This window comes from Vanessa tameamea, chromosome 7 (assembly GCF_037043105.1).
Source record: "Vanessa tameamea isolate UH-Manoa-2023 chromosome 7, ilVanTame1 primary haplotype, whole genome shotgun sequence".
NCBI classification, from domain to species: Eukaryota; Metazoa; Arthropoda; class Insecta; order Lepidoptera; family Nymphalidae; genus Vanessa; species Vanessa tameamea.
In genome coordinates, this window is record NC_087315.1 from 2,509,134 (window position 1) to 2,525,713 (window position 16,580).

Below are 16,580 nucleotides of genomic sequence, written 5' to 3' on the forward strand. Positions count from 1 at the left end.
AGTGCTATTCTCGCATCAGTTGTCGAGCAACCTCTTGTAAAACCGAATTGCTCACTATGAAAAATAGTATTTGTACCGAAATGGACGAGAAGTTGATTTAAAATTTTTTTTTTGAATATTTTACTTAAAAATAGAGTATTGGAAAAAAATATATTTAACTTCGTTATTTATATTTATAAAATTTAAGAAGTGATTATTTAATGTGTCTTTACTTTAATTTAATTCGGTATATCTACCAACCTTAAAATATCAAGAAAATTATTATTATTATTTAGTTAGACGAAAGCAGTTGAAACAATAAAAATCATAATGAATATTTGGCATCTTAATGCACTCTGACCGCACCCTTTGCTAACAAATAATTTATAATTGCGTTTGCGAGTGACAACCTTATAGCTAATACATTACTCATAATTAAATGTATTTTTATAAATCCTACGTTATGAACGCGCAATGAAAATTTAATTTATTCGTTGCACCGAAAACAAGCAACTAATTATCTCCGGGGATGCGTACGATACACTGCACAATGCAACTGTATTATTGAAAAGTACCTATGTGTGTGTTCTAAAATTAATTCCCACGCTTACAAACTACGCTCTTAAAGAATTATAAATATAAATTAAATTTAAATGTAAGAAATATCATGTGATAATTATATTTTATATAAATCTGTTGTCAGAAATGTTATTACAAACAAAATCAATTATACCATAATAAATAAAACGAATAATAATAAAAACAAAACGTAAATATCTTATACAACTAACTATATGATGAATAAAATGTGTCCAAAAATTCGGGTTACAACAAAAACACGTATAAAACAGTTTATCAAACATAAAATCTAAATATTATGTTAAAATTTCTGCATAACACCGATGAACAAGTTTAAACATGAACTTCATTACATCACTATAAAATTGTGAAAACATTATATTATTTATAAAATTTAAATTAATAGACAGTTCTCATTATTATTCATATATAATAATTATTAAATGATCGTTGAATTCTTAATGAGTAGCGATTTATGTTCTCTGAATAATATGTATATTAATATGTATATTAAATTCAAAATGTTGTGTGTTTGAATGTTTCATTCATTCACGATCGTTCCTTCGGGAGTTTTAAAATATGGTCACCTAATTTCCAGCAAAATATGAGCATAGTCGCAAAGCAAAACGAAGATTATTACCAATTATATGATACTGGGCTTGCACAGTACACAATATACCTCGTTATCTGGCGAAAGCTTTTCATTACAGCCCAAGCACGTGTACCTATAAAAAAGGTGAATTCACAGGTAGCTCTCCTTAATGAAGAACTAAATTGCAGTAAATTATCAGGGAAGCGAAAGGTGCAACAATGACGCCTTAATTAAAATAAACAGACTTAAAAGCATGTCAAGCGAAAACTAAAAATTAAATATTATTAAATCTTTTGTATCAATTTTCTAAAAGGAAGAAAATAATTATATTAAACGTATTATCTATTAGTTACTTTTTGTTATTTTATATGATATAAAGTATGTTGCGATATCATATTTCAATACAAGTAATTTGACGTAGAAATTTATGTATTTTCATAAAATAAATTTTAAGAAAAATCTCGCTTAAGTGTTCCAGCGTTGTATGTACAAACATTAAAAGAGAACGAAACACAAAATATGTAAAATATAATTATTGATCTTGTGGCGCTTATTAAAAAAAAAAACAAAAACAATTAAAATGTAATATTTATTTAAACATGTTATTATGAAAAATCTGACTCAAATGACACCGCAAAAACTTTTATTATCAGCGTGAAACTTGAAAAAGGTATCGACCTTGACGTTCCAACGAGTGGCTTTATCACCTACTAGACCCACATTAAAGTAACCAGAGTAATTGAAATAAAGGTTGATATTAAACCAGCTACTTAGCTAAGCATGTAAATGAAAAGAAAAATCGAAAAGACTAATTTGAACGCAACCTAATCATGGTAAGACTTTTTAACAGGAAAATATCAAAATGAAAGAAGAGAAGAGTAACTTGGGAAATTAAATTTGGAAAAAGGAACCATTAGACCTGTATTAACGTATTTTTTTCAGTGATTACATTAACGTTCATTTCATATATAGGATCTACTCGCCCGCTTAGAAAATATTTTTTGCATCACATAGCACTTAAGGGCATTCATCTTGGAAGATCAGAAGCTAATTAATTACAGCTAAAATTACACAGTTTTATTATAAAACGTCAATATTCGCTAAGAAAGGATTTTAGGAAATTTCAAATTTAAAACAATTTTATTCGTAGATAGTCGGGTCGGGGAACTAGTAGACTATTATAACATCACGCTACGGCCTTTGACTCACGTGGGCGGAGCAGTAATGTTTAGCGAAGGAATCCGCGTGGTGCAACTAGAGATATATAATATATTCCTAGCATAACATAAGAAGTTTTTTATTTTATTTCAGAATGTCATTATGACTCAGATATTTTTTAGACCAATACGTTAATAATTATATTATAATTGAAAACATAATTTAAAACGAAATGTCTCTCAGCGTTAAACTTTAAACAGCAACATTAAACTCTTTTCCTTAATTTTGCATATTTATAGTGAATTTGTACATTATGAGCAAGAGTGGTAATTAAATGCAACCGAAAGGGAAAAAACAAAACAAATAATATGTATTTATAAATTTAAAGTCGATGAGGATAATCTTATCTAATAAAAATAATGATTTTGGTGTCAACGTCAAAATTTTTAGATCTTAATTTTATGTTAGTAAAACTATTTCTCGATCTATTTTCTATCTTAAATTGCTTCTGATATCTGATTATCAAATTTATTCTAAGTAGAAATATTTGCACATTTAAAATTATTCATGTCGACAGAACCAAAAATGGCTCTTTATTGACCAAAATAAAATAAAATCAATCAAAATCAAAATATACTTTATTCAAGTAGGCTTTGACAAGCACTTTTATATTTAACTATATTAAGTAAAGCTACCATCGGTTCGGAATGTAGATTCTACCGAGAAGAACCGCCAATAAACTCAGTAGTTACTCTTTTTCAATATCTAAAAATACAGTCATGTTAGTTAAATACAATTATATATGTATGTTATGTCTCCTGCCTGGAAGTCAACAAGCATTAACTCCACGCTTTTTAATCATCAATATAATCTTGTATCGAATAAAATGCCTTCATTACCAATGTATTTTTTACAAATGATTTGAATTTATGAAACGACAAAGTTAAAAAAAAGTTAAAACAATACAGTTTACTAGATACCAAAATTTTACTTTAAATTACTTAATGCGGATTCAAAAACAATTGAAAATAAAGCAATGGATGGAAATCGTAAGAACGCAGCTCGTATTAACGACAAAAAGCTACAAGAAAAGCTACCTTTGCCAAATCGAATGATTGGCATGACTATTTGCATAAATAAACAGATATTATTTTACTAGTAATGAAAATAAATGTACTGTCGTTGCTCCCGACTGTCTTTTATATCATTTATCCGATCGTGGTGAAAATCTAGCACAGTTTTTGTTGACACCTAAAAGGGTCGAATTCAATAATTGTTTTCCAGAAATTAAAAAATGTTAAATTACAATGGCATAAAGAAACAATTACCTTGGAGATAAAAAACTCATAACATTGTTACTAAATGATACTAAAAATAGACGCAATCTATTTCAAATTCAAATATATTCATTCAACATTAACTTAACACTTTCTTATTGATTGTCATGATTTGAACCGGCGAAAGAAACTCAGCGTGATAAAATACTGTTAATATTACCACTGTTATTCGACTGCATAGAACCAGTAGCTCTGATTGGATAATTAATACGGTTTTACATCGAGATTCCAAAAAGCAACCATTCTTCTTCAGTTGCTATAAAATTCAAATAGACATTTTTTCATCACAATATGGACTCCAACGTACAGAAATTCACGCCCAATCCATACCTAATTCACTCTTTGCTGAAAAGAGAGGGTAACGAAATTTGTAATTATTGTAAGTACATTTTTGTTACTACGAAACCTAATGGAGTTACCTTAGATTACTTTGAAGTTAATGCTATCTTAACATTATATAACGATATATGTTGAAACACATATATCTAGAACAGATCATATATTCACAGGGCCATCAAACCTTCAATGAATTAGAGTTATTTTTATTTTATTTTAAATCAGAGCAAATGTTGTCATATGTATCCACCAAGCCGCATTGGAGCAACGTAGTGGATTAAGTGTCTTAAACCTTAAAATAACGGTTTCGTGCACTTTGTAATGTTTCTAATCAAATTATACGTTTTTAAGAATAATCTGAGACGCATAAACACTAACGATTTTTCAAATTAAATCAGAAGTCAAAATTAAATACAGATATAGGTATATTTATAAACACATATAGGTATTCATAGTAACATAATTTGTTGATGTAATTTTTCCTTAACTTTCAAATGTAAAATATAATTCACATTAACAGTAACTGTAAATTTCCCACGGCTGGGCCTCTCTCTCCCTTTGAGGAGAAGGCTTTTGGATCATATTCCATTTAAATGATACAAAAATTAATAAAATCGTGAGTTAAACAAGAGCATTTAATTATAAGTGAAGTATTAATAAATGTGTATTTATATTAATATTTTCGAATGAATATTCATTAGTACATAAAAGATGCAATAAAAATACAAATTTTAACAAAACGTCGAAGAATGTATGAATATAATTATAAAATTTAATATTCAAATTAACAAAATGTAATAATATGCGAACATTTAAGCCATCAAAGGTCGAAGCTGGAAGCTAATTCAACTAAGCAACAAATTCTCAATTTATCGTAATCGAATCGAAACGTAGTCGCCGTTTTCCAGTTTTCCTATTCTATTAACAATACGAATGCGTTAAGGCTCAGTCGAAGGTGGATCGTAATAAAATCGAAAAGGTATCGTAACCGTTATAAGTTAGTAGAATTGACCAGTCACGATTCAGTGAGTTTAATTTTTGCTAGGAATAGATTCGGGAACGTATCGTAACTGTTATAAATTAGTAGAAAGGCCCCTAGTAACGTACTGGAAGAATTATAAATAATTGAATATGAAAATATTCTTTATTGACTATATGTAGGCTCAAGGTACTTATGTATGATTATGTTACAGGATTCAATTGTAAGTATTGCTATCATCAACCTATAAACAGTATAACTTCGCACTGATTCTACTAAATAAGCTATAATAATAATACCACGACATCTCTGAAACGATAGACGCGAAATTGAGCATATTTGTATCTTTCACGTTCGCTGATAAGATTTTTTTTTTTTTTAATTTTCAACTTCAAAGGTGAGAGATGTACGAAGTCGGGACGGACAGCTAGTATTATATAAAGCCAACGAATAAAGTACAAATGCAGTTTCAAATCTAAGTGAGCACAACATAGTTTTCATGTGCTTATTTTGTGATGTTACATCTCATCTCGTTTTATCGGAACATTTAGTGGAAAAGTGATTTTATCAAATGTATTTCAGCATGGAAGTGTAACGAATCGCACTGGGAAAGCGTGACGTATTAACTTCCAGACATTTTGTTAACAAATCAAAATATTCTTTATTTAAATTACTATTATCAGTTCTTCTAATTTGACATTTGAGGCAAAATTTACTGCAGATAGAGAATATCAACTTAGTATCGACAAATAAAACAAAAATTAAATATATATTTATTGAAATTTAATAAAAAAACGTACACACCCTAAACAATCGACGGAAATATTCGCAAGCCAAGAATATTAAATCTCAAAGCATTCACCTCAAAATTGCATTTTATACTCAAATAGAAAATAAAAAATTATCTTGCATCTAAACTATGCATCAAAGGAAAGGATGGGATATATTAAAACGTATCTTGAGTAATTTTATAATGTTACGTAAGAATTTTGAAGTGCACATTAGATTGCCAATTTCACTTTCATAAATATTTCGCAATTTGTATACGTGTTTTTATCATTCCTACAGATGTTTTATAATTCAATTCTTAGTTCTTATTCGTTATTGTACATCAGTAGCCGATTTATTTCGTTACGAGTGATGAACCGTTAATATCATTCTTATACGTCATGTACGAACTCTAACCTAACCTAACCGAAATATTATGAACTATAATATATGAACGAAATTATTTATATTTTATTGCAAATTGAATAAACGTTCACAATCTATTACAATTGCGCGAAATAGATTATAATCTAAAGGTATTTGCAACTTCGAACCAAATCACAATATATACACAAAAAACATTATAGCTATTTTACAAAACGCATAGTCAGATTATAAAAAGTGGTGGGTCTTAGTTCAAGCTTGGGTGGCTGCCACCCACTCGCCAGTTATCCTACCACGCAATATCAGTTTATTATACTGTGTTACGGTTTGAAGGGTAATAAGAGACTATAAATAAACTGATTACGGGCACAATATTCACATCATAGATCGGCGGCACATTGACGTAAACATAATGAACGAACGACTGAAAAGCGATAAAAAAAAAAAAATCTGTCGGCGGCGGAGTATCATTTACTTGATGGTAGGGCTTTGTGCCAGCTCATCAGATATTATATATACCGCTAAGCAACTGTACCGTAGTGCACCAGTGTAACTACAGGCACAAGGGACATAAAACTTAGTTCCCAAGGTTTTTGGCGCATTGGCGTTGTAACGGATGGTTAATATTTCTTACAGCGCCATTGCTTGTGGGCGGTGGTGACCACTTACCATCAGGTGGCCAATACGCATGTCGGCCAAACTATGCCTATAAAAAAGAATTAAAAAAATGCGCGCTTTTTTAATCAAATACCCACATCAAACTAATTCGCTGTAGTTCGTTTCGTTTCGTATGATTTCGTTCATGCTTATTCTTCGACCTTGTGCATCCGTCTTTACGTCATTCGAAAGGGTAAATTGCGTTAAATAATAAAATAACAATTTAAAATGCACTTATATGCAGGTGCTTATTAACAAATTACATATTACACAAGTGTTCCGCATTCACAGACCGTTCCGTGCGAAATCGCCTAACGGTTTCGCGAGTAATCTTGCCAATGTGCTAAATAAAGCTTGCTACTGTTTTACCGACTCAATGCTTTGTTTGAACGTAAACGACCGCTGTTCAATTGTTTTTATTTACACTTCGAAATTCGAATCGATTTTATTGTTATACATATAACACATCCACAAATAATAACAATAAAATAATCATTTTTACTTAATATATAAAACGAAATTGAATATTCGAGAAATATCATATGGCATTAATTCAAAAGGTTCAATTCATTCATCTCTTCACATTCAAATCCTATAATCAAACAATCCAGACATTGTTGGTTTATACCCTAGCCCGAGTAACATTTAAAATTCGCCTTTGCGTCGTTCGTTGTGGGCGTTTTTACGCCATAGCTTGAAAGAGCTGTCATCAGCAAGTTTTTTAAGCCGCAAACGTCGTACGTCCGGGCGAATAATGTTCAAACACATTATTGGTTTACTTTTTTTTCATAATATTGATGCAAAAAGTAAATAAGTGCCATTTTATGTAAATGTAAATGTTATTAGATATTTGTCTATTCAATTTAAACGAAAACATTTTTATTGTTTTGATAATCAATTGAGTTCACTTTTATTAATACAAATTTCGTTGACGAAGTCATATTCCGGATTTTTCTCGAATCTTTTCTGTGTGTTTTTTATAGAACAACCTTCATAATATAATCGTAACGATGTACATTCAATATTGATGAACAAAAAAACGTCATCGATACGACGAAAAATGATTTTATAGTAATATTGCATACATAAAAAAAGGTCCTATGGACACGGCATTCTTCGAGAATCACGTACTTATAGAGATAAATACATCAGCAGGACATTAAAAAATACATATACGGTTCATACAGATTCCTTTTTTCTAATTTTCATTATCATTCGCTTCCACGTTATTCCATTTATTTGTCATCGAGAGTAAACAAATTGAAAATAGCGGATTTGGCAGACTTTTACGACTACCCAAATATCTGCCTTAACAATGCTTTTACACGTGGATTCGTTTCCGACCTTGAATATAAAATGGCGAATTTTACGATTGACCAATGCCTACCATAAATATATATATCAAGATGAATTAGTTCTCCATTGGACATCTGAAATTTGAAACTCCTTCAAAGGCCCACTCCTTTAAATGACTTACCGACATGACAATGAGTTTCTTGCCGGTTCTTCTCGGTAGAATCTGCATTCTGAACCGGTGGTAGCTTCAATTAATATAATTTGTTAAATGACGATTCAAAATTGCTTGTAATAAATAGCCTACTTGAATAAAGTATATTTTGATTTTGATTTTGACTATGCTACTCGGACGGACAATACTACTAATTTACAATTTTTTTAAATAGAAACCATCCGTACGTACATAACTATCTCTTAAAATAATCTAATACAGCTTTTAACTTTCAATGTTGTATGAGAATGTTTAATTTTCCACTGTTAGCTATGTTTAAATAACATAGTGAGATGTACGTGTACATGTTTAAATAGACAATTTTCAATTTTAAAATTGTTTAACAACCGAGCTTAAGGCAATATTTTCATTCGCTCTAAAGTCAATACGATTGAAAGTAAACTCGACGTTCGTATTAAAAATGTATCAGAATTGTATTCTAATATCAATTTAATACACTAAGTAAATGTAATACTAATTAAAATTATGAATGTGAAAATGTGAAGTGAAATAAAATGCGGGCGAGGCCTCGGGCGGAAACTAGTATTAACATTATTTATATTTTATACTTATAAATAATTAACTGATATTGTCATTGTAACAAAATTATTTATTTCCTAGTTAAAAACCAACTCAACTAACTGTCAAAACTCCTTTTTTTTTATAAAATTGGGTGTCTTCTAAAGTTGATAATATCTATCGGAGTATTTAAATATAATGAGAGCAAAACAGTACTTAAACTATCAACACGATTTTTTTACAAAGAAAGACAGCTGACCTTGCCTTATTTAAAAGAAAAAAAAAAAAGAAAATTATATTAATTATCTGTTACATCATCAAATTAAATAGTATTGTCATAATGCAGTGGATTGCCAATTGTGTTGACCAATTAAAAAAAAAAAAACTTTCTCGGCAATGCAATGTTAATAAAACGCAAGTGATCTAAAACGACGCAGAGTTGCATCAGGTGAGAGGGGATACATCACTGATCCAACTTGCGTTATGTACCAGCCGTGTTTATCCGCTTTGAGTTTCAACAATTTTATCTTCACTACACTACGGGATATAATCCAAATTACATCTTACTCTATGTCTTAAATCATTCATCCAATTATGATGAAATATTCGTGAACTGTTTTGCGTAAGCATGCGAATATTCTAGGACAAAAAATAATATTGTCGTTTAATATAATTGTTCTTTGTCGATCCGTAATCTTCCCGAGCAAAGCCATAATGGATAGCTAGTTATTAAATTAAAAGTATGAACAGTTAAAAAACCTGAAATGGCCCCGCAATCGACGTAATCTTAGCAGCAGATTGCAGGTGGAACCTGGATAAACGCTGTGAGTTTTCATGTGATGAATTTGTATTTATAATACTCGGCGAAGGAAAACATTATGAGGATCTGTGCCCACTGTGTAACCTGCCTAAAATGCAATACAAACCTCCTCCACAAGCGGGGAGGCCGCCTTTACAATATATTCTAGTATACTCTATTATATTAAAACCTAGACCACAATTATATGCAAAATTTTAGATCAATAGAACTAATTGAAAATTCAGTTACAATATTTTATCCACATACGAACAATTAGAGCTTGTAATAAAAACAAACGATCTTATTTCATTAAAGCAAAAATGCTTGTTATTTTACAAATGCTACAATTTCTAAAGAATTGATTACCGTTAAATTCATCTCCGTATAAATAAAACATCGACCCTTACAAATTTATTGTACGTGTAATTTATGTTCTTACACAATCTGATTTCGATACAGTTATCACTGTCATAAAGTTCGGTAAAGGATAAAAAAGTTCACTAAAAGATCTTTTCGCTAAAATACGTCTTAATCTTAAACTTTTAAAGCATTTGAGTGAAAACACGCTGATCAGCGAGTCATAAATAGCAGTACAAGTCTCATCGCTTACTGTCACGTGACACAATCAAAAATTTATTACAATATTTAAAAAAAATAAAAGGTTTCAGAAAAGACGTATACAATGATATCTCATAATATATGTTACACTGCCATGTATTCTACTCAGGCATGTGTCCAGTAGCATATGAACGGGAAAAATATAAAGTTCGAAATTTAAAATAGAATATAAATTAAATAAATTGTTAATTAGTAATCGTAACCCGAAATAGAAAAAACGTTTTAAATAAAATTTAGATAGCCGCTTTTATCACGTTCCGATTTCAATTTAATATATTTTGGCGAGACCCGACTAATAAAATATAAGATATCGAACAGTCACTATGATATATTCGTTCATTAATTAACCGATCTGTACGAAGATTAGAGCCGAGATGGCTCAGTGGTTTGAACGTGTGCATCTTAACCGATGATTGCGGGTTCAAACCTAGGCATGCACCACTGAATTTTCATGTGCTTAATTTGTGTTTATGATTCATCCCGTGCCCGGCGGTGAGGAAACCTGCATGTGTCTAATTTCAACGAAATTCTGCCACATGTGTATTCCATCAACCCGCATTGGAGCAGCGTGATGGAATATGCTCAAACCTTCTCCTCAAAGAGAGAGGAGGCCTTAGCCCAGCAGTGGGTTATCTACAGGCTGTTAATGTAAATGCTATGTACGAAGATAAATTATTAAAATGATTATTACATCTACTTCTAGCTTGTTTCTTCACTCGTGTGATATTCTGGAAGTATTATGCCAATCATAATGGATAGCTGTACCAAGTGGAACGAACTAATTATTTTACTAATAATCTATAATAATATTATAAATACGAATGTCAGTCTGTCTGTTGGTCTTTCACGAGCAGACCACTAAACCGAATTTGATAATATTGCTATGAATCAAGCTTGCTCTCCCAAGGAAATACATAGACTACTTTTCATGTCTATCGTCTGACGACTAACCCCTAAAACGAGCGAAGCCGCGGCAACTGAATAATAATAAAAAAAATATTCTGCATTCAGAAAATGATACTGCTGCAAATAGCCGTTTTTATTTTCCACCTAGAACATATTTCTAATAAAACTTGTAAGATTCTTCATGTCTTATCTTCTAACTGCATCAAGTGCACTTTTATAGACCGGCCGGATACTTGAAACTAGCTATTACATTATGTCTAGAGTTGAGTTAGCTTTCATAAAAATTTGGTAATATAAATAAAAGCAATAATGTTTACTTTCTGTTTCTTATTTTTTTTTTGTCATCTTTATCACATTACTGCAAGTAGTTCTGTTATTGTACCGTAGCTTATTCAAATATATATTTATATTTACGACTGATATATAAACTAGCGCACACACACAAACATTCTATAAAAAAAATATCGATAGTTGATCTAAACATGTATATAAGTCCAATAACATACCTATTAGTATAATATGCAATAATAGTAATAATACACATTGGCCCAAAATATAACAAAATATTTTAATAATTAACACATAACACGAAGTATTGACTGACTTGGTAGGACTTTGTGAAAGCAGGTCTGGGTATCAACTAATCATCAGTACTCTACCGCCAAATAACAATATTAATTTATTGTGATTCGGTTTATATGATGAGTGAGCCAGTATAACTAGAGGCACATGGGACATAACACCCACTTACTTTACGAATAGTCGAGGCGGTTGTTACTTTAATGAAGAAAATAGCACTAAAAACAACTCTCAGTCGCCAATTACGAAACTCGCAGCTTGAGATATATTCTTCTATACAGAAACCACGAAGATATAAAAGCGAAAAGCCTAAAGCGAATCATATCATACTAAACATTAAAACAAGCATCACGAAAAATATAACAAGACCGGTTGCGCACAAAACCGAAAAAGACGACCCATTTTTTTTTTTATAAAAATTGCAACAACAATAAATAATGATTATCTCAGGAGAAAAAACGACAATGACATAACCCCAGCATCCTTTAAACCTGATCGAGAATTGATGGATAAACAATAAAATTCAAAAAATCCAATGATTCCTAACGTACAAGCAACATAAGGTATGTTTAATGTACTGCTGAGCGAATTTAACCCATAAATATTAATTCAAAAGGACTGATACGGCTTGTAATTTAACAATCAAAATGATAAAACGCCTTAAATAAACCAATCCAAACAAATGACGGTGCCATTATTTTGGTAAATTTGATACAAAAAGTGCATTACTGGACATCGGTTAAAGGGTTTGTGTTAAAATTTCCTTCCTTGGGATAAATAAGTTAGTTTAGACTTCAATTAAAATTACATTAAAATATAATTATTTTTTCAGCTGCAACGCCAAAATATAGTTTATTTGAGTAAGCTCTTACAGAGACTTTTGAATTGTAATTTTAAAATATAATATACCACTCGTTCGAAATGTAGAAACAACCGAGAAAAATCGGCTTAAAAATCGATAGTTATTTTATTTAATGGATCATAAAAATATTATATAAGCTGCAAGCTCTTCAATCTATATTCTTAAATTTCATGGACCACTTAAAACTTTTAAAACCAATTAGTTTTTCAAATTTCAATATGATCAGCAAGCTCTTGAAACGTAAGATAATTGAGACCGCAAATTGAACAAGGGGCAGACATTCTCTTGGCAGTAAACAAGTGAATTATAAGTTATAAACAGAGTGTGAAGGGGCAACTTGAAAAGGTTACTTGGTACAGAAAACGAGTGCCCGACGCAAATATGTTAACAATCTATCGATATCCGAAAGGTCATACGGTAATCTTCTAACAAACATTTGAAACAAATTTTGCATAATTTTATTAAGAAATCAAGCTAATAAATAAGCCAAGAAAATAAAAAAAAGATAATAGACGCAAGCCGACCTAAATCAAAATATATAATTTTAATGATAATATTTCGCCTCAAAATAAAGATAATTGATAAACGTCTTTTATTAAAATATTTAATCAAATGCGCACACGGCTAACAAAATATTTAAAGACATCAAACGCACTCATTTGGTCATCAACAAACTGCGAACTACGTAACTGATTTATTTATCCAAATATCTTATTTATCTGTGTTGTTTTGTTTATAATAAATGTTTGCAATAGTAAATACATTCAGATAAAAGAAAAATTAATAAGATGAATTGGAATTTGCAAAAGAAACTTAGAAAAGCGCTTTCAAGTCCTATTTCTGTCATAATTACTCTGGAATTGCTTTAGGAATTCTTTTTAACCAACACTTTTTGGTATATTTGCTCGATTTGTGATACAAGCTGTTTTCATTTTAATTTCAATTAGAAGTTCAATTATGTTTTAAACATTTAACTAAGATTTTTTTTCAGATACCTTAATTTTGCCCAGCAAATTTAGTTGCCCATCATTTTTAACTTTTGACCATTTAATAAAATGCAAGCATTATGAATTCATATAAATATAATCAAAATTTTCTAATTGTCTGAAATGTAGCAGGCATTTTCCCGATGTTATGTTAGTCATTATTGCTAATTCGTTGTTACGGTGGCAACAAATTACTTTGTATTACGAAATGAAGCAATTTGCACCATAATAGACGAATAAGATGAACTACTATAATGTAATAACCATCAAAGTCATTAGAACGCCGAAACCGAATCAACAAGTGCCCGAGGCACAGCCATCGCTCGATCGCTCTCGTGTCGCCAGATTTACCAACAAACAAAGCAACTAGTGGAATTCTAAGACGGAGGCAACGATCGTGAAAACTGGGCCGGACATGTGAGCCGCGGCCGTGACCACATTACAATCACTTTTCAATTAATAAAGAACTAGGCACCTGCAGAATGCAACTGTCACTCGGCACAGCGTACTCGGATGGCGTGCGTGCGACGTTCCGATCTCACTTAGCTGCACTTCTCACAGCGGTTTCGTTTGTTTACGTGTTTTGAGAGCAATAAACACAGGGCACAGGTGCACAGGTGCGCGTGTGGTCGCGTCGTGGTCGCGAATGGCGTTCACTCCGCGCGGCAGTCGGCGCGGCACTGCCGTGGCTCGTGAATCGCTCAAAACGTACGATGCCGCTGACGCCGTAGCGCGCCGAGTGGACAATTCGCAACTTGCCTACGTAACGTAACTTAACTCCACAATATTTTATAGTTTCGTAACCGTATTACTCGATTACTGAGTACCACTCACGTCTAATCGATGTCACGATTCGGGTGCGGTCCTTGGGATAGCTTTAAGATTCGAAAACGAAAATGTATCTTAACGGTTTACGTGCATGTAAGCAGCTCGTTTTGAGTTGCAAAATACCTTCTCCCGAGCAGTTCGTGGTGATTTCAAAGCCGGCGAAGTCGTGATCTGGAATACTAGAAAGGCGGTCATATGTATCAAGCTCCGTGATGCTCAGATATATAACCGTTATACTAGATTCAGTACCTTAATATTTATTTAAAATATAGAAAAACCTTTTTGCACATTCTAATATATAAATTATTTTTGTTTTCATTGTACCTTGCGGTAACATAATACAAACACGTCAACAGCTATCTCAAATCTGCCTGCGCTATAAATTCAACTTGCAGAATGCGAGACTTTTCGCCACACGTTAGTGCGTTAGGTTACACGTACTCGTATGTGGGTTTAACAATTTAAAGTTACATTTTTGCAACTCCTCAAAGATAAATAAATTTACAGTGTGTTTCATATTTTCTAATAAATTTAAATATTGTTAAAGTCTACAAATAAGCATTGACATTTAGATCACTGTCATATCATGTAATCAAATATATTTAGTGCTGTCAACCAAGTAAATGTTAAATTATTTAAAAAAAAAGTTTAATTTGACCACTTCGAACTATTTGCCATTATAAAAATGATAGTTTAAAAACTATTAAATATAGGTCTTATCAAGACAAGCCAAATGAGCCCAAACTCTAGGTTTTACCCATTATCAAACAACTCCGTCATCAGATCAGCTCGTTAGTATTAAAATATTATTATCATATTAATTATGCTTACCAATTTTCAAAGTCACGACAATAAGAAATAGGTTAAAATCGTCTGCCTGTATTTATAATATGTGTGTAGAGATATCAAATTTACCATTTCACGCTATGAACTGAGGTGGTCTAGTAACTTGAACACATGAATTTAAACCGTTGGTTGTGAAAACCACTCAGTGTTTTAAATTTGTGTGAATACCTATTCTATTCTATGAAATTCTGCCACGACTACATCGAACTGTCTGTTTTGTCCAAATCCAATCTGCTTTGGAGTGGAATACAAATAACAAGTCGTAAGCCTTCTCCAAAAGGGGAGAGGAGGTTTTTGCTCAACAGTAAGTCATTTACAGACATACTTTTACGTTTACTTTTGCACGAATGCGTCAGAAAGAACTTACGACCGAAAAACAATTTTTCGACTTATTTTGGGAACTATTTTTTTTGTTATACTCTTGTTAGTTGACGGAATCAAGATAGTTTAGTTGAAGTTGTAAAGATAACTTATAGTTGTTAATATAACTTAATGTAGATCAATTCGTTAAATTTCAAATAAATATTAAATGTGATAGAAACGTAAAAAACATTAAAATAGTCGAAAAACATTTTCCCGTCAATCAACTTGAAAAAAAAAAGTGTGTAACTTGCGAAACCAATCACAATAGCGTTTATTTCTAACAAATTATTATCAATGGCGTATTCTTTCAATGAGCTTGAATGAGTCGTGCAGTTTTAGATATTCCAAATTAATTAGTTTTATTTAATGCTACAGTATGTGAAAAGCAACAGACATATATTCACAGACAGTCTTCTTTATAGTATTGGTAGGTGGACGAGCAAATAGGCCTCCTGATGGTAAGTGGTCACCACCGCCTTACAATGGTGACGTAAGAAACTTTAACCAAACCTCATATTCCTCATACGCCGCCAACCTTGGAAACTATGTTGTTATCTCCCATGTGCCTGCAGTTACACTGGCTCACACACCCTTCAAACCGGAACTCAACAATGCCAAGTATTACTATTTAGCAGGAGAATATGTGCACAAAGATCTACCAAGTAAAATAAGTTCCTTCCTACCTTAGGTATTTCCAAAATACCTAATTATATATAATAAGAATATCGTATTATATCCAAGACTCTCAAACGATGTACAAACAAAGTTATTGAAGATGGTCCTCGATGTAGGGCGTCTGCAAGCGGCGGCACGTCATGAATATTCAATTTGGCGATAATTAAAAGTCGTCCCATATTTCTCTCGGTGTCAGCCCGAATTGGCGGACCTTGACGGACGCCGACGCACGGTCGATCGATCGAAGCTGGTAATGAATGATTATTATCTACAAAATAACTTTAAGGAAACAAGAAAATGAAAGAGTTAATCTTTAGATTAGA

The 16,580-nt window shown here is 31.7% G+C and overlaps 1 protein-coding gene across 1 annotated transcript in view; it reads right to left on the reverse strand.

The window, feature by feature from the left end:
* Positions 1 to 14,237, reverse strand: part of LOC113400755 (terminal nucleotidyltransferase 5C) — a 217,335-nt gene extending 203,098 nt beyond the window's left edge. Inside the window, exon 1 of the mRNA XM_026640403.2 lies at positions 14,021 to 14,237. The gene's annotated coding sequence lies outside the window, so the exon portion shown is untranslated. The remainder of the gene's footprint in view (positions 1 to 14,020) is intronic.
* Positions 14,238 to 16,580: the final 2,343 nt, after the last annotated feature.